This window comes from Pristiophorus japonicus, chromosome 4 (assembly GCF_044704955.1).
Source record: "Pristiophorus japonicus isolate sPriJap1 chromosome 4, sPriJap1.hap1, whole genome shotgun sequence".
Lineage (NCBI taxonomy): Eukaryota > Metazoa > Chordata > Chondrichthyes > Pristiophoridae > Pristiophorus > Pristiophorus japonicus.
The window spans coordinates 60,631,486-60,650,510 of record NC_091980.1 but is presented as its reverse complement, the minus strand read 5'-3'; the positions used below and the strand labels follow the sequence as shown (position 1 = coordinate 60,650,510).

Below are 19,025 nucleotides of genomic sequence, written 5' to 3'. Positions count from 1 at the left end.
CAGGGGAGACAGCGTGGAGATTTCACCGCTGCAAAAGCCTTATATCAGCAGCTCATAATTGAATGCTTTGCTCAAAGAGTGAACGGCATGTTTGAGCGTTGCCGGGCCATTTTATCCCACCATGTTGACTACTCCCCCTCTTATTCTGCAAATGAGACACTACACAGAAATGGTTAAGGTAAAGAAAATATTTACTGAACATTGTAACATTGTAAACGTTGTAACCTTCATTGAAACTTAAATAAAATAAGCTGCATCCAGCAATGTGATAATTCAACAACATTATCAGAACATAATCTAGTGTGATGCTGTAACAATCTGTAACATAATAATACTGTAACGTAAAACATACGATGCATTCAGAATCAACAACATATTCCAGTGTGATACTGTAACATAATGATACTGTAACATAAAACATACAATCCATCCAGCATCCACTACATAATGCAGCAACATCATATCCTGCCCCATTATTTTTTCCTATCGTCTTTTGCCCCCCTTCCCTTCATCCCCCTCCCTTGCCTGCTGCTCTTGCTCAAAGTGGCACCAAGATGGCGTGCAGTAAGGCTGCCAGAGTGCTGCTGTGTTGGGGGGAGAGATGCCGTCTGGGGATGCACTGGACCAGCTAGAGGCATGGAAGGCCCGGCTTCTGACTGACTAGCCTCTTCATCAGCGGCGCTAGTCCCAGGTGGTTTGGGTGACAACCATTGCTGATGCTTGTTTGATGACTGAGTAGGGGGAGATGGAATGCTGTCATCCAAAGGCACGACCTCCCATATCCCTGGAGCCACTTAGTCGCGGACGATGTAAACTAACACCATGCTGGCTTGCTTCGGAACCGTCACTTCCCCATGTGACAGTGGGGAATGCAGAGAGTATGGAGGCAGGCATGGACTGCATCACCTGCCCAAGCTGAAGCAGAGCTTGTGCCAGTGACGCACCACACTCTCCGGGACTCCACTGTCACTGATGTAGGGCACCAGCCTCCTGTGGGCATTGATGGCCTCGCTGGTATCACGGCTCACACTGACAATCTGCAACCCTCCCTCCATAATCATCACTTTCAGACTGACAATGCTCATGGGAATCCTTCCCAAGATATCAAGGAGCTGACGGCTGATTTGGATGCTCTCCCTGACATTCCCACCATGTCCAGTTCCACGTCTGCCTGTCTGTCAGCAGACTGACTTTGCCGACTCACCCTCCGGAGAGATGGCCTGCGGGATTCGACCCCACTAGTCCCAGGAGCCTCACAATCCTCGAACCCCGAGGAGCTGAGTACCGATGGTGGAGCTGGGGTCGATTGATGCTGCGCGGGAGTCGGCTCATCCGTATCCTCCTCTCCCTCCTCCTCCAGACGATGGCCTGACATGGAGGGGTCCCTTGAGGGATGCTGCACCTGTGACTGGTCATTTGGAAGTAGAAAACAACAGATGAGTGGTTAGCAGCAGGGGAGGGGGCAGGGTGACATGAGGAAGGTCACATAACACAGGCTCATTTTAAGGACTGGTGCTACTACATTATATTTAATCCAGAGACACTGCAGGACATTGCCCCAACCCCATTCCAGAAGTACTGCAGGACATTGCCCCAATCCAGCCCAGGGAGAGTGCAGGACTTACCCTCAGTATCCGAGCAAGGGTCAGTGCCCTCAGTGACAGCTGCCCAATCAGTGATGTCGATGAGGCCTGCCACTCTGTCCTCAATGTCAGTCAGTGGCAGTGTCTGAGGCGGACCGCCACCTATCCGCATCTGCTCGCGGTGATTATAAGACTTCTTGGCCTGCAAAGATGAAAATGGGAATGGTTACAAGAGGGTCCATCTGCTCTGTGTCACAGATAGCCACCAAAACACTTAAACCATGCTGACTGAATGTAATAGAGTCCTCTGTTTAATGCCTTGGAAGTTTCACATAGTTCATCAGGAGTACATTGAAGTGGGGAGCCATCCTATGAGATCTCACAAAGCAATCTTAATAATGTGTAAAGATCATTCATGGCAAATAGGGTGCCGAACTAAGCCTACCTATGTGACATGTATTTTAGGAGGCAACCCACAGAGTGCTGAGAGGAACCAACAGCATGAGAACAAATTGTATATCAGATTTTTAATTGAAGTAATTGTCATATATGTAACCACAATGTAACACCACTGTATTACTGTATACACTCAACCTAGATGCACACCTTGACCACAAGGGGTGAACTTGTGGGAGACACTCCTTACCTGATTACACAGGTATAAAAAGGGAGGTCCTACGCAAGGTCATCGTCTTTGGAGTCCTGTGAATAAAGAGTTAAGGTCACAGAGTGACCTTGTCCCCAGAATGTGCCTCGTGTGGTTTCATACTGTAGAGTAAGGACTTTACATTGGCGACGAGAAACGGGAATTCACAACCCACGAGAATGGCCACCAGTAGCGGTACTGTGTTGGGGAAGACTGGGACGATTTTGTCGAGAGGCTTCAGCAAAGCTTTGTCATGAAAGAATGGCTGGGGGCTGCAGCGGCCGACAAGCGAAGGCCTCGTCTTTTGACCAGCTGCGGACCAAAGACTTACGCGCTCATGAAGGACTTACTAGCACCCGAAAAGCTGGCAGACAAAACCTTTGAAGAACTTAGCAAATTGATCGGGGAGCACCTCAAACCGGCGAGTAGCATAAATATGGCCCGACACAGATTCTACACCCATCGACATCGTGAAGGACAGAGCATACCGGACTTCGTAGTGGACTTCCGGCATTAAGCCAGCCTCTGTAAGTTCACAGATGCCTGCAGGGGGGAGATGCTAAGGGACTTCTTTATCGAGGACATCGGTCATGAGGAAATTTTGGACAAATTAATTGAGACCAAGGATTTGACCTTGGAAGCGGTGGCGTTGATAGCTCAAAATTTTACGGTGGGGGAGGAAGAGACAAAAATAATATACGTGCGCAATTCTGCCTCTAACGCGACGATGGATCAGGGAGTCAACATCATCAATGCAACTCAGAGCCCCGCAGGCAGGCAGGGGCAGTCCGACATTCCCCAGGCAGCAATAAACCCCAGAGTAGGACTTCAACAGAGATAATGGCAGGCTGAACGGACATTCACACCATTACAGTGGACAATGAGGCCCAGGATGGGGCCATTGACACCCACTAATAGGTACTTAAGAGCAGTCAAAGGGACAATCAGCATGGAATGCCTGGCCATCGTCCCTTTGTTCCCAACAATGGAAACGTTAACTCATGCTGGAGGTGTGGGGGAAAACACTAAGCTAGATTTTGCAGATTTCAGCAGTTTGTCTGCAGGAATTGCAATCTCAGTGACCACTTAGCTCGAATGTGCAGGAAGTTTGCAACCAGACTAATATATGAGGCAGATGGAGCAGAAGAAGGTTCTTTGAGACAGGATGACTTTTGGAGCAAATCGATGGATGCCGAGGTTCAGCGGGTCCATGTGGCGAATATTCACAGTTCATACACCAAAACACCACCAATGATGATGAGGGTTTTATTAAACAGTATCCCAGTATGCATGGAGCTGGATACTGGAGCCAGCCAGTCACTCATGAGCATTCAGCAATTTGAGAAGCTATGGCCACTTAAAGCCAGTAGACCCAAATTAGCACTTATTGAGACACAATTACGGACTTACACTAAAGAAATCATTCCGGTGCTAGGCAGTGCAATGTTGGCTGTCACACACAATGGGTTAGTGAATCGGCTGCCGCTCTGGATTGTCCCGGGCAATGGTCCTGCACTGTTGGGGAGGAGCTGGTTAGCCGAGATGAACTGGAAATGGGGGGATGTTCATGCAATGTTATCTGTGGAGCGAAGTTCGTGCTCACAAGTCCGACAACAATTCGATTCACTATTCCAACCTGGCGTCGGGACTTTCAAAGGCACTAAAGTAGTGATACACATCACCCCGGACGCCAGGCCAGTGCACCACAAAGCCAGAGCGGTGCCGTATGTGATGCGGGAAAAGATCGAGAGCGAATTGGACCGGCTGTTGAGAGAGGGCATCATCTTGCCTGTTGAATTCAGCGACTGGGTGGGCCCCATCATTCTCGTCCTATAAGCGGATGGCTCTGTCAGGATCTGTGGCGACTACAACGCCACCATCAATCAGGTGTCCCTACAAGATCAATACCCGCTCCTGAGAGCGGAGGTCCTCTTCACCATGCTGGCAAGTGGCAAGCTGCTCACCAAGTTGGACCTCACTTCAGCCTATATGACCCAGGAACTGGCCGACGAATCTAAACTACTGACCACCATCATCACGCACAAGGGACTGTTCGTTTATAACAGGTGCCCATTTGGCATTCGATCAGCAGCCGCGATTTTTCAACGAAACATGGAAAGCCTGCTTAAATCCATTCCTGAACGATCGTATTCCAGAACGACATCCTCATCACGGGTCGAGACACCGAGAAACACCTCCACAACCTGGAGGAGGTACTACACCGACTGGACCGGGTAGGCCTGCGACTCAAGAAGTCAAAATGTGTGTTCTTAGCGCCTGAGGTTGAGTTTCTGGGCAGGAGGGTTGCTGCAGATGGGATTCGGCCCACCAAATCCAAAACAGAGACGATTCGACGAGCTCCCAGGCTCTGCAACACATCGGAGTTGCGTTCATTCTGGGACTGTTGAACTATTTCGGGAACTTCCTGCCAAACTTGAGCACGTTGTTGGAGCAGCTGCACATGCTCCTGCGTAAGGGTTGCGATTGGTTTTGGGGGGACTGTTAGGAACGGGCTTTAGATCGGGCGCGAAACCTACTTTGTTCAAACAAGTTGTTGACCCTGTAGGACCCCTGTAAAAAATTGGTTCTGACATGTGATGCATCGTCCTATGGGGTTGTGGTGTGTTGCAGCAGGGCAATGCTGAGGGTCAACTACAACCTGTGGCTTATGCCTCCAGGTCGCTCTCTCAAGCAGAACGGGGATATGGGATGGTCGAGAAGGAAGCGCTTGCATGTGTCGATGGTGTAAAAGAAATGTATCGGTACCTCTTTGGTAGGAAGTTTGAATTAGAGACGGACCACAAGCCATTAACATCTCTGTTGTCAGACAGCAAGGCTATCTGCTCGCATACAGCAATGGGCTCTCACGCTGGCTGCTTATGACGACTCCATCCGGCACCGGCCTGGCACTGAAAATTGTGCTGACACGCTCAGCAGGCTTCCACTGGCCACCACTGAGGGGGCAGCAGAGCAAAACGATGAGAGGGTCATGGCTGTCGATGCCTTTGACAGCGAAGGCTCCCCCATTACAGCCCGCCAGATCAAAATCTGGACAAACAGAGATCCCCTCCTATCCCTGATTAAGAAATGTGTCCCGACTGGAGATTGGGCGCCCGCACACGGAACATGCCCCGAGGAGGTCAGGCCGTTCCACAGACGGATGGACGAGCTCTCCATCCAAGCCGACTGCCTACTATGGGGCAGCCGGGTAGTTATGCCCCAGAAGGGCATGGAGGCATTCATCAGGGAACTCCACAGCGAATGAAGGCCATTGCCCGGTCACACGTTTGGTGGCCTGGAATTGATTCAGTCCTGGAACACTGTTCGCAGGTGCACGACGTGTGCCCAGCTGGGTAATGCCCCCAGGGAGGCCCCGCTCAGCCCGCGGCCCTGGCCCACCAGGCCAGGGTCACACATTCATGGTTGACTACGTGGGCCCGTTCATGGGTAAGAGGTTCCTTATTGTGGTAGATGCGTACTCGAAATCGATCAAATACATCATTCTGAATTCATACATGTCATCCACCACTGTGGAAAGCCTACGTGCGATCTCTGCAACCCATGGCTTGCCGGACATCCTGGGGTTAGTGATAATGGCCCATGTTTCACAAGCTACAAATTCTGAGAGTTTATGTCGGGCAACCACGTCAGGACTGCGCCGTTCAAGCCGGCCTCCAATGGCCAGGCAGAACGTGCGGTTCAAATCATTAAGCAAGGTATGCTCAGGATTCAAGGACCCTCCCTACAATGCCGCCTATCGTATTTCTTGCTGGCCTATAGATCCCGACCGCACACGCTCACGGGGTCCCGCCCGCAGAGTTACTAATGAAACGGACACTCAAAATTCGGTTGTCCCTCATTCACCCAATCCTGACCGACATAGTTGAGGGCAAGTGTAAGTCACAAAACGAGTACCATGACCGTAATGCGAGGGGGAGATGTATAGAAATAAATGATCCTGTTTTCGTCCTCAATCATGCCATGGGGCCCAAATGGCTTGAGGGCACTGTAATTGACAAAGAGGGGAATAGGTTCATCGTGGTAAAACTCAACAATGGTCAGATATGCCGTAAGCATCTGGACCAAGTAAAAAAAAGGTTCAGCATCGACACGGAGGAACCTGAAGACGACCATGAGATGGAGCTCACAACACCGCCAGTGAACGAGCAACAAGAGCAATCAGAAGAATGCACAGTCCCTGAGGTCAGCCCGGACAGGCCGGAATCACCATAGGTGACAGACACTCACGTCAGTGTCCAACAACCAGAGCCCCCAACTGCGGCGCTCCACGAGGGAGCGTAGACCACCTGAAAGACTAAACCTATGATCCCAGTCAGACTTTGTGGGGGGAGGCGATGTCATGTATGTAACCACAATGTAACACCACTGTATTACTGTATACACTCAACCTAGATGCCCACCTTGACCACAGGGGGCGAACTTGTGGGAGACACTCCTTACCTGATCACACAGGTATAAAAAGAGAGGTCCCACACAAGGTCATCGTCTTTGGAGTCCTGTGAATAAAGAGTTAAAGTCACAGAGTGACCTTGTCCCCAGAGTGTGCCTCATGTGCTTTCATACTGTAGAGTAAGGACTTTACAGTAATGAAGGAGTGCATGAATTAAAATTGTACTCACTCCTTGTCAGTTCATTAAACTTCTGACCACATTGTCTGAGGCAGAGACTTCCTCTGCTATCTCCCTCCAAATCTTAAATATCGACGTTAGTGGTCTAGAACCACCCCGAGGAAATAACTCCTGTCATCTTATTTCCACAGCTCCCACTAGAGCTTCATTAGCCTGGTGGCTGAATCACCTGGCACGCTATCTGGAATCGTCCTCCTCCATGGTCAAAATCCAAATGTGAAATGACTGATTCAGCTCTCGTATTGCTGCGCATGCACGCGGCCGTGCCCAGCATTAGCGTTAGCGACAGGAGACCAGACCAGAAGCACGAGAAGAAAAAAAAAAATTGCGTATGCGCAGAACAGCAGATTGCATCAGTGCTGGAACTTTTGGCTCCGGCGCACAAAATCTGTGGTGCAACGCCGGAGTTAACGATAATGCTGCTCGTGAATTTTAATTCGGTGAAAGTACCTCACACTGGCGCTAATGTTAACCTGGCGCTAAATTTTTCGCTCCGCCATGAATTGCACCCGAAAATGGGCAAAAACGCAAAAAGCCCAAAAAACTGCCCATTGTATTTCAAGTTAAAAAGATTCTAAAGATCTTTACATTATTGGAAATAAATACCTGCTCAGCACGAGCAATTGCTTCCTGTTTCAGAGGCCCAACTTAAAGCCACGATTTAAAGGAGGAAGCATCATAAACAGTGATTTACTTTATTATTTATAATAGACTGGATTTTGCTGTAAAAGTAATGGTGAGGCTAACAGCGCTCACCGCTATTTATGTATAAATTGGACAACAACTTCCAGCGACCACCCATGCGCAGTTGAAAATGGAAATCCGGAATGCTGCTGTCCGAGATGACCTGCTCCTTCAAAAATGTCTCAAAAATGGCATCTCGCTGTATGACTCACCATTTAAATACATTGAATAGCATGAAGTTCCAGTACTTATCGCATCGATACAGACTAAACTCGTCAATAAAAGTTAGGGCTTGTCCATTCCAGACTCAGTGCCCCTTTAACAAGCATGGAAAGTCTCTGCCAAACAATCTCTCTGGCACTGAAAATTAACTTTTACAATTGTGGAGTCACATTCCTTCAGCTTTTAGTTATTATTGGAGATTTTTTTTTAATTCAAATTTTTCTTTCTGCCTAATTTTACCTCTCTCTCTCTTCATCCAATCTTTCTTTTCCTCTCTTCATTTCACTTTCTGTACCTGATTTGACATTGAATTCACTATTCTAACTAATACTTCCTGGTTCAGACACTGTGCTGCTCATTAACGATTTTTCAATCTGATTGGTTAACAAGATACACACAGTTGCTTGTCCTGTCACACAGGTCCCAGATTCTCTGTGGAGGCTGTTGTGTGTTTTAGACAGTTGGCTGATAGCAACTTGCTGTGCAAAAGCCCATAGAAAGTCTATGGGCAAGTGCAAGAGGTGAGGACTTGTGCAAAAAGAGCACAGATTGATCACAAGAAAACATTATATTTGTGTGTCTACTTCGAAATGACCAGACATGGTTCTTACAAAGCAGATGATGAAATTAATCCATAAAAAATATTTGGTACTTCTGTTGACGGCACAGTGTTAGTGACCTTTCAGTCTAGCTTTTAACTTGTGAGCATCTAGCTGTTTTCCAATTGTATTCGGTTGTGTCAAAGCCAAATTAATTTAATAAACAGAATGGATTTGGATATGTATTCTACAAATGACAGACAGACATAGAATGTGTCTGATGTTATGTAATTCATGGCTTTGAAAGAATTCAAATTCAGATAACTAACATTTACACTGTGAATATTTCTGTATTTCTACATTAAGTAAGTAGCTAGCAAAAAGCTGAGAGTTTTGCAGCCCAGGAATGTTTTGTGGAAATGTTACAAATGCCTGTAGCATAATTTCTTCATTCTCCACAATGTATGTGAAACTTCTTTCAATGCCTTGGTGCAATTTGCTTGTGACTGAAATTCAATCAGACATTTCAAAATCACAGGGTTCCCTTTGGTTACAGCTCTCAGATCTCAGCTGCTCTTTGACTTGTCTTGTCAAGGCTTTAACAATTTTTTTCTCACATTTGTCTCGGGCATCAATTTATTTGACGGCTCATCCATTTCAATTACTGCACCAAACTCCTTGGTGTCTGTGTCTTACCATTTGATTAAAGCAAATCTATACCAGTTATAAGTTAAGGCTACTTTGCAATTTTTTCCACATCAAAGCAACAAACCTTTAAACACATTTGCATCAACAAAGGTAAAGAAAGGGCCAACTGAACTATTGAAAAGAAAGACTTGCATTTGTATCGGACCTAAGGATGTCCCAAAACTGTAAAGAAGATTATTTTTGAATATGTTTATAATTCTATTAGCCTCAAAAAAAAACTCTGGAAATCTGCATTAGTCATTCTACTACATATATCTAAAGCACACATGAAGGTGTATGTGACATACTTTTTGCTTCAGTTATCCCTGGTGTCATGGCAAATATATATCTGTCAATTAACTTCACTAAAAGCTGTACAGCCAATGAAGTACTTTTGAAGTGTAGTCACTGTTCTCATGTAGGAAACATGGCCTATTAAAACACATAAAAAAAAAATCCAAAAATATATTTTTTTCAAATTCATTTAATTGCATTTAATTTCAATTAATTTTAAATATGTGAGGTGTTTTTTAAAAATTTATTGTGTGTGCTGTGTTTCTTGATTTAGGGGGATATTCTCATTGATAGTAATGGGAGCTCAGACAAACAGAGTTCCCATTTTTATCAATGAAAATACTAGATAGTGATTGGTGGTTGTGTACGTAAATAAACAGACTCACTGAAACAGGAGTAATGTAACTAACTGTGTGCTTGAGAGCAACTGCCAAAATGGTGTCCCAAAACCAGCATGAACCAGCTACTGTGAATAGCTATTGCAGGGTCCTAATGCCTGTCCTGTGAGAGTTCATGCAACAAAAAAAAAAGAGTATGAAAACAACATATTCTGAAAACACTGTCGATGAACAAACAATGTCCTTGAGATAGCCAGGCCATGTTCTGATATGCTGAGACCAGCGTGGAGCTTGTGGTGTATGATCTAGGTTTTCGATTGGGAAACAGAACGGTGCCTCCATTCCATCCTGCTGGTCTGTTGGCCTCTGAGTTAGGATCAGTCTACGAGCGTTCCATCATTGAGCTCGTAGGTGTGAGGGCTGAACTTTCGCCCGATCTGTTTTGGATGAGAAAGTGAAGATCCGAGGTTTGGGTACTTAACTCTGAACGAATCGGCATTCTTCAGTTGGGGCTTTTGAGCGCGTCATTTTGTGTCAGTGTACGACTTCGCTTTTTGTTGGCATTCCGAAATCTGGGATGCGAATGTGGTTATCTTCATGCTAGGTTTGGCTGGGGGTTTGAGAATGTCCAGTAGCCAGTGAAGATTCCGCCCAATCATGAGCTCAGCGGGTGTCTTTCCCGTTAGCAAGTGCTTTGTCGACTGGTATGTGAGGAGAATCGTTGGAACCGCTTCGTTGAATATTTGGCCTGCTGCAAGGTTGGCTTTCAAAACCTCTTTGATGATGCAGTTAAATCGCTCAACACCTCTGTTGCTTTGAGGATTGTACCGAGCAGTAAGGCGATGCTCGATAGCAAGATGAGTGAGGAAATCCGCGAACTGGTCAGAAACAAACTGTGGTCCATTGTCAGTGATTATGACCTCTGGGAGGTCCAATTTCAGGAACATACACTGCAGAATAGTGATGATCATTGAGGCGGTCACTGAACTTGTTGCAGCGAATTCTGTCCATTTACAACAAAGAAACGCTGCTGCTGTGGAGCTGCTTCAACTGGACTGAAGATATCCAACTTAAGTTGTTGCCATGGTCTTTGTGGCCATGAAATGGGCTTCATTGGCACTGGTTGGATGTTTGTAGCCTTTTTGCTATGATTGCACGCTTCGCAGTGTGAGATAAACTCCTCAATGCGAGTGTCAATTCCAGGCCACCATACTGAATCATGACATCTCTACTTCATGCGGAAAATGCCAGTTGTCCATCATGTGCCAATGAGAGAATGCACTGTTGAAACGACTTGGGAATTACTGCTCGATCACCACAAGCTAGACAGCCATCATTCCAAATGGAAAATTCATCGCAAAGTCTGTGGAAAGTTTTCAGCTCTTCTGGAATTTGCTTAGGCCTTTCAGTCTGGAGGAAGTGGCACATGTGCTGGAGCATAACATCACGCTGTGATTCGGTATTGAGTTCATTGCTGGAGACAAGGTTTCTGATGGACTGAGTGATGATCGACATGACATGTGTTGTCATCTGTGAACAAGTCAGCACCAGAGTCCGAAGCAGATGTCGAGCAGCTGAACATCTCAGCTATGTGGTTATGACTGCCAGCGATGTACTCTACATCAAAGTTATACTGATGAAGGCGATCTGACCATCGGCTGATTCGAAGTGCTCTGTGCTCAGATCCAGTTGTAGCGAGTAGCGTAGTTAGCACTTGGTGATCCGTATGGAGGGTAAATTTCCTGCCATAGAGGTAGATGCGCCAGCATTCATGCGTAGATGCAAGCAAGTGCTTCGCGTTCCACTGTAGATTATTTACATTCTGCAGACGAGAGCGTGCGAGAAGTGAAGGCTACTGGGTGTCCCAGGCCATCAATCCCTTGCAAGAGCACAGCACCCATGGTGGTGCCTGCTGCATCCGTGGTGATGTACGTGGTGGCATTCCAGTCAAAGTGCGCGAGGATAGGTGGGGATGTGATTTTCTCCTTAAGCATGGTGAATGCCTGAGCCTGGGAATCTGTCCATTCCCAAGGGATGTCCTTGCACAACAACTTGCGAAGTGGTTCGACAATGTGCGTGTAGTGCGGGATGAACTTCAGATAGAAGTTGCAAGTGCCGAGGAATGATGAAAGTTGTTTGACATTGGTAGCCTCCTGCATTCGCTGGATCGCGTCAATGTTGTCAAGCGTCGGCTTGACACCTTGTGCTGTGACTCTGTAGCCCAGAAAGTTTATTTTGTCAGCAGCGAATATACACTTATCGGCATTAAGTGTAATGTTATGTGTAGCAAGTCTAGCCATATCTGTGTGAAGTCGCTGGTCATGTTCTTCCATTGTCCATCCATAGACGACGATATTGTCAAGCAGATTGAGGTTCCCTCTATGCCTGCTAGCATAGTAGTGACAATCTTCTGAAATGCACTTGGTGCAGAAGATAGTCCGTAGGCCATGCGAAATTAATGCCGTGAGTGGTTTGCTGTCCTCTGCTAGGGGTATTTGCAGGTAACTGCGGCACATGTCGAGTTTCGTAAAAACCGTTGAGCCTGGAATTCTGAAGACAGTTTGTCGATGGTAGGAAGAGGGTACTTGTCGGGGATGATGGCCTTGGTGACCTCTTTCAGGTCGGTGCAGAGGTGGATCTCCCCATTTTTACACCAAGCAATGACTAAGTTCGAGATCCAGGGTGAGGAGTCGATGCTCTTAATTAATTACTGAGATTTGAGTTGCGTTAATTCTGCGGATACTCGGCCATGAACCGTGAATGGGAGACGGCGAAGTCGCTGTGTAACCGGTTTGACCGAAAGGTGAACGTGGGGATGATGGCAGAATTTTGTTGTCACTCCAAACCGTGTGAAGATTGAGAGACACTGCTTGTCAAAGTCCACCGTGTACACAGGTGTGCCAGTTGGGTCGTAAATTTTAAACCCAAGCTTGTCAAAAAGGTCAACACCCATGAGGCTTCGTCCCTTCGCGACATGAAAGGGAAAGTTCTCCAATGTTATGTCCTTGTAGTATATCAAAGAAAATATGACCCCACGTACCTGAATTTTGGAGTATGCACGTAGCGTGGAAGTTGCGGGCTGCAGTTGACAGTGCGTGGTGGGTTTTGCACACAGCCTCGCTCAATATGGGGACTTTGGCTCCAAGGTCAATGAGGAGGCAGATAGGCGGGCCATCAACGTTTACCTCACAGTCCTTGAATTTGCCCGAACCGATGTGTGAAACGTCCCCAAACCTGCATGCACCAGCAACCGTGAATAGCTCCCACATGGTCCTAATGCCCGTCGTGTGAGAGGTCGTGCAACAAACAAACAGAGTTTGAGCACAATAGTGGTCCAGGCCCACGTGATTCCAGCAGGTGCGTTCGTGTGTGGAAGACAGGTCCCCGTACATTGTGCAATGAATGAAGTCCTATGTTCCTCCGGAACAAAAAAAAATTTCGCAGATTTTTTTCGGGTCAGAGGCATTCGTACGAAGGAAGCCTCCAACTGCAATTTTTGGCCCATTATGTTGAAGCTGGAATACAGATTATAAAACGGAAAAATCCGTATTGTAAGAGCATAATAAGAACATAAGAAATAGGAACAGGAGTAGGCCATACGGCCCCTCGAACCTGCTCCGCCATTCAATAAGATCGTGGCTGATCTGATCATGGACTCAGCTCCACGTCCCTGCCCGCTCCCCATAACCCCTTGTCCCCTTATCGTTTAAGAAACTGTCTGTTTCTATCTTAAATTTATTGAATCTCCCAGCTTCCACAGCTCTCTGAGGCAGTGAATTCCACAGATTTACAACCTTCTGAGAGAAGAAATTTCTCTTCATCTCTGTTTTAAATGGGCGGTCCCTTATTCTAAGATCATGCCCTCTAGTTCTAGTCTCCCCCATCAGTGGAAACATCCTCTCTGCATCCACCTTGTTAAGCCCCCTCATAATCTTATATGTTTCGATGAGATCACCTCTCATTCGTCTGACTTCCAATGAGTAAAGGCCCAACCTACACAACCTTTCTTCATAAATCAACCCCCTCATCTCCGGAATCAACCTAGTGAACTTTCTCTGAACTGCCTCCAGAGCAAGTATATCCTTTCGTAAATATGGAGACCAAAATTGCATGCAGTATTCCAGCAGTCGCCTCATCAATACCCTGTATAGCTGCAGCAAGACTGCCCTGCTTTTATACTCCATTCCCTTTGCAATAAAGGCCAAGATTCCATTGACCTTCCTGATCACTTGCTGCACCTGCATACTATCGTTTTGTGTTTCATGCACAAGTAGTCTGGAGGAGTCCGTGTTCCATGTTTTTATTGAATGCACGAGGTTGCAGCCCCTGTTCCACTATTTGAAGGGGCTGCTCCTGAAATTCTGGCTGCACTTCAGTCCCACTCTCCTGATCTTTGGGCACCCTGTGCGGAGGGGAGCGGGTAGGTCCGAAGGCCTCCTCGTAGGACTGCTCCTGGGCACGGCCAAGGGTGCCATCAGCCGGCGGTCGAGGGGGTCGTTCAACCTGACTGCCTGCCTCTCTTCCGCTCTTACATCCGATCCAGGGTGTCCTTGGAGATGGAGCACGCGGTGTCCACCGGTACGCTCGCGGCCTTCCGCGAGAGGTGGGCACCGGAGGGACTGGAGTGCATCATCACGCCCGGCAACCAAATTTTAATTTGATTTTACGTTTTAAAGTTAATTTGTTTTAATTGCCGGTGCTTTTAGTGTCCCCTTCCCTTTTATAGGGGGCACTGGGGAAAAATTGTGATTTTAGTGCCCAAAAAAAAAAAACAAAAAAAAAAGAAAAAACAAAAAAAAACACAAAAAAGGGGGAAAAAAAAGGGCCTTGTAAATGTCTGGAGTGTCACCCAGGTCGGGTGGCACCGTTTAATGTCTTTATGTTTTGCAGATAAACTCAAAAGAGTTTCATGCACAAGTAGTCTGGAGGAGTCCGTGTTCCATGTTTTTATTGAATGCACGAGGTTGCAGCCCCTGTTCCATTATATGAAGGGGCTGCTCCTGAAATTCTGGCTGCACTTCAGTCCCACTCTCCTGATCTTTGGGCACCCTGTGCGGAGGGGAGCGGGTAGGTCCGAAGGCCTCCTCGTAGGACTGCTCCTGGGCACGGCCAAGGGTGCCATCAGCCGGTCCAGGCAGCGGGCGGTCGAGGGGGTCGTTCAACCTGACTGCCTGCCTCTCTTCCGCTCTTACATCCGGTCCAGGGTGTCCTTGGAGATGGAGCATGCGGTGTCCACCGGTACGCTCGCGGCCTTCCGCGAGAGGTGGGCACCGGAGGGACTGGAGTGCATCATCACGCCCGGCAACCAAATTTTAATTTGATTTTACGTTTTAAAGTTTAATTTGTTTTAATTGCCGGTGCTTTTAGTGTCCCCCTTCCCTTTTATAGGGGGCACTGGGGAAAATTGTGATTTTAGTGCCCAAAAAAAAAACCAAAAAAAAAAAAGAAAAACACAAAAAAAAACCAAAAAAAAGGGGGGAAAAAAAGGGCCTTGAAAATGTCTGGAGTGTCACCCAGGTCGGGTGGCACCGTTTATTGTTTTTATGTTTTCACAGGTGAACTCAAAAGAGTTTCATGCACAAGTAGTCTGGAGGAGTCCGTGTTCCATGTTTTTATTGAATGCACGAGGTTGCAGCCCCTGTTCCATTATATGAAGGGGCTGCTCCTGAAATTCTGGCTGCACTTCAGTCCCACTCTCCTGATCTTTGGGCACCCTGTGCGGAGGGGAGCGGGTAGGTCCGAAGGCCTCCTCGTAGGACTTCTCCTGGGCAAGGCCAAGGGTGCCATCAGCCGGTCCTGGCAGCGGGCGGTCGAGGGGGTCGTTCAACCTGACTGCCTGCCTCTCTTCCGCTCTTACATCCGGTCCAGGGTGTCCTTGGAGATGGAGCACGCGGTGTCCACCGGTACGCTCGCGGCCTTCTGCGAGAGGTGGGCACCGGAGGGACTGGAGTGCATCATCACGCCCGGCAACCAAATTTTAATTTGATTTTACGTTTTAAAGTTTAATTTGTTTTAATTGCCGGTGCTTTTAGTGTCCCCCTCCCCTTTTATAGGGGGCACTGGAAAAAGGAAAATTTGATTTTAGTGCCCAAAAAAATAACCCCAAAAAAGGAAAAAAAGAGGGCCTTGTAAATGTCTGGTGTGTCATCCAGGGCGGGTGGCACCGATTAATGTTTTTGTTTTGCAGGTAAACTCCAAAAAGAGTTTCATGCACAAGTACCCCCAGGTCCTGCTCTACTGTGGCACTTTGCAATCTTTCTCCATTTAAATAATAACTTGCTCTTTGATTTTTTTCTGCCAAAGTGCACGACCTCACACTTTCCAACATTATACTCCATCTGCCAAATTTTTGCCCACTCACTTAGCCTTTCTCTATCCTTTTGCAGATTTTTTGTATCCTCCTCATACATTGCTTTTCCTCCCATCTTTGTATCGTCAGCAAACTTGGCTACGTTACACTCATTCCCTTCTTCCAAGCCGTTAATATAGAGTGTAAATAGTTGGGATCCCAGCACTGATCCCTGCGGCACCCCACTACTTACTGGTTGCCAACCAGAGAATGAACCATTTATCCTGACTCTTTGTTTTCTGTTAGTTAGCCAATCCTCTATCCATGCTAATATATTATCCCCAACCCTGTGAACTTTTATCTTGTGCAGTAACCTTTTATGTGGCACCTTGTCAAATGCCTTCTGGAAGTCCAAATACACCACATCCACTGGTTCCCCTTTATCCACCCTGTTCGTTACATCCTCAAAGAATTCCAGCAAATTTGTCAAACATGACTTCCCCTTCATAAATCCACGCTGACTCTGGCTGACTGAATTTTGCTTTTCCAATTGTCCTGCTACTGCTTCTTTAATAATGGACTCCAACATTTTCAATGAATTATCAATTAACTCAGCCATTATATGAAATACTGGATACATAAGTATCAGAAACATTATATACGGCTGTTTAATTTTGGCATCTGATGTTGCATTCTTAATGTAAGAAAATTTAGCTTGAGCTTTTTGAGCTGGAATTGGTTCATCAGTTTAATGATCAGTCAAAGTCATTGCAACAAACTATTCAATTTCCACCAATTGATTGTATAAAATTGAAAGGAAACTTAAGATAATAGCTGTTCCCTCAATCATTTTATTTTGAATTCTGCAAGGAACAAGATCCAATAGCAAGTGTAACTGAGTCTGATCTAGATCAAAGCATTCTTAGATTGCAGAGATGAAATGAGTAAATAATGTAGGTTCATAAAATCTGGAAGAAGTGCAGAAGAACCTAACTGAGGCTTGGAGCAAATGGTCGAGAGCAGTGTTGTCCAATAAAAATCACTGACTAACCACAAATGTGGCTATAGCAGGGCAGCTTTAGCCACAAGCACTAATTTTAGTATTAGTGCATGCTCTCATAATACAGATAAATGTAGTTCACATGTTTATTTTTACTTGACATCTACCACCATACAGGAACCAAGGAGGTGAAGCGCTCACCATTATCACAAAGCACTTGTATACTCTGCTTTTCGTCTCACCATTTTACCAAAAAATGAGCAAAAAGGTTAAGGTACACATATGAGTATTGAGATCACATGCCCAATGACGGTGTCTATTACTCACTTTTTATTTACTAATTGGAAATGCAATTTGCTAATCGAAATTCCCAATTATCCACAAGTGTCCAGTGGCTAACATATTGGACAACACTGGTCCAGAAGCACAGATTTCCTGGAGGCTAAAAGTCAAAATGGAAGCTGAAAAAAAAGTCAATTGAAATGGGTGGGAAGGCTGAATAATAGGAGAGGTTAATGGCATTATAGTTGAAGTGAGCAGCGAGGCAGAGTGGAAGAACTAGGAGCAAAAGGAGTGACTAAACATATGGGAATAACAGGGGCGCAAAGGAAAAGGCAAAAGCATTAAATATAACAGGCTCCTATGGAGAAGGTGTCACAACCTGAGACCAAAAGTTAACTGTCTAAGTATTGTTTTCAAAACAATTGGGCCCAAATTTCCCCATGAGTTGCACTGTTTTTTTTGATGTAACTTGATTTTTCTGGTGTATCTTTTTAGTTGCAAATATGGCCATTTAATTTGTGTCAGTGTAAGTGGGTTAGTTAGGTTTTTTGTTAGGTCAGTTTTTTTTTTCAAAAGGGGGCGTTCTCAGCCACTTACATCGTTTATGCCAATTTGGCAGAAAAAAGTTGTACTAAACTAACTTAGGGCAGCGTATGTGTCCACTTTCTCCGCACAGAAAGACCTTACTTACAGTTAAGGAATCAGCGCCAGTAACAACATTTCAACACCACCAAGCACCAAACAAATCACAAGCAGTAATAACCATTCAATAAAAAATAAAGAACTGAAGTAAATAATTAAATTAACAAATAAAGAACTGAAGTAAATTCTACCTTCAACTGGCCGTGCGGGAGTCCCTTTGGCCTGGGATAGGGGAGGGAGAATGTGGCTGCTGCCCCACCAACTTTCAACCCTTTTCGGGTGGGAATGTTTTCCCTTTTTGCCCATTTTTTGGCTGCCTGAAATCTGGCAGAGGCATGGAGCTTCAGCTCCCTCGCGTGAGGGACCACAGACGACTCCATTTAGCCATGAAAGGAGTTCGGAGATCGGCCGACATGCACGAGTTCAGCCCTGGGGTCATAGGTCGTAGGCAGCAAAGTATTTTGGCGGTACCGGCTGGCATCTCCAGCACAACAACATGCACACCGCTGTCCTCAAGATCAACCTGGGCAGGCTAGTACAGGCGGACAGACAGGGGGGTGGGTGCACGAGTGCGCTGGAGCCCAGGCTCGTCTCACACCGTTCTGGAGTCCCAATTCAGAGAGAGAGAGCACACCAGAGGGACAGGCAAGATTGGAGCGAGAGAGAGAGAGATAGAAAGGCCAAAAGCAGTGGCTGGGCAGTGTGGAGTGTCGGAGGATAAAAGCAAGTAGCAGCGACAGTGGCGCGATGTACAGGGACTGACTTGGGTGCACGCTCAGCGGTCGGCAACTGGTAGAGCCAGGCAGGCCTTCCACATGTGGAAGGACACCGAGGTCCAGTGCAACACACGGCATTGCAGAGACTCTTTGGCAAACCGCCACCCAACCAAACGAATACAAAGCCAACCCAGCATGGCAAGCGACGTCGCTACATTGCAAGCTATCCTCGGTCCAAACCACTAGACTGCAGCCAAAGACGACCAACCTCTCCCCATCTCTCTCGCCCCGATCAAAACTCAGTCGCACCAACCTGTTTCTTGCAGTCCTCAGCGGCTGGCCTGTGCGGCAGGCCATTTGGCCTGGGATAGGGGCGGGACTCATTCTGCAGGCATCACCATTACAATCATGGGAAGGCGCTACTGCGCATGTGCAACCGTTCTATTGCGCATGT

At 46.6% G+C, this 19,025-nt stretch overlaps 1 long non-coding RNA gene across 1 annotated transcript; it reads right to left on the bottom strand.

The window, feature by feature from the left end:
• Positions 1-208: 208 nt before the first annotated feature.
• On the bottom strand, positions 209-18,996 carry LOC139262065 (uncharacterized). The gene is made up of 3 exons (XR_011592876.1): positions 18,885-18,996; positions 1,626-1,785; positions 209-1,408 (listed from the first exon to the last, which is right to left on the bottom strand). It is a non-coding gene; the product is annotated as an uncharacterized lncRNA (long non-coding RNA).
• Between the last annotated feature and the right edge of the window lie 29 nt (positions 18,997-19,025).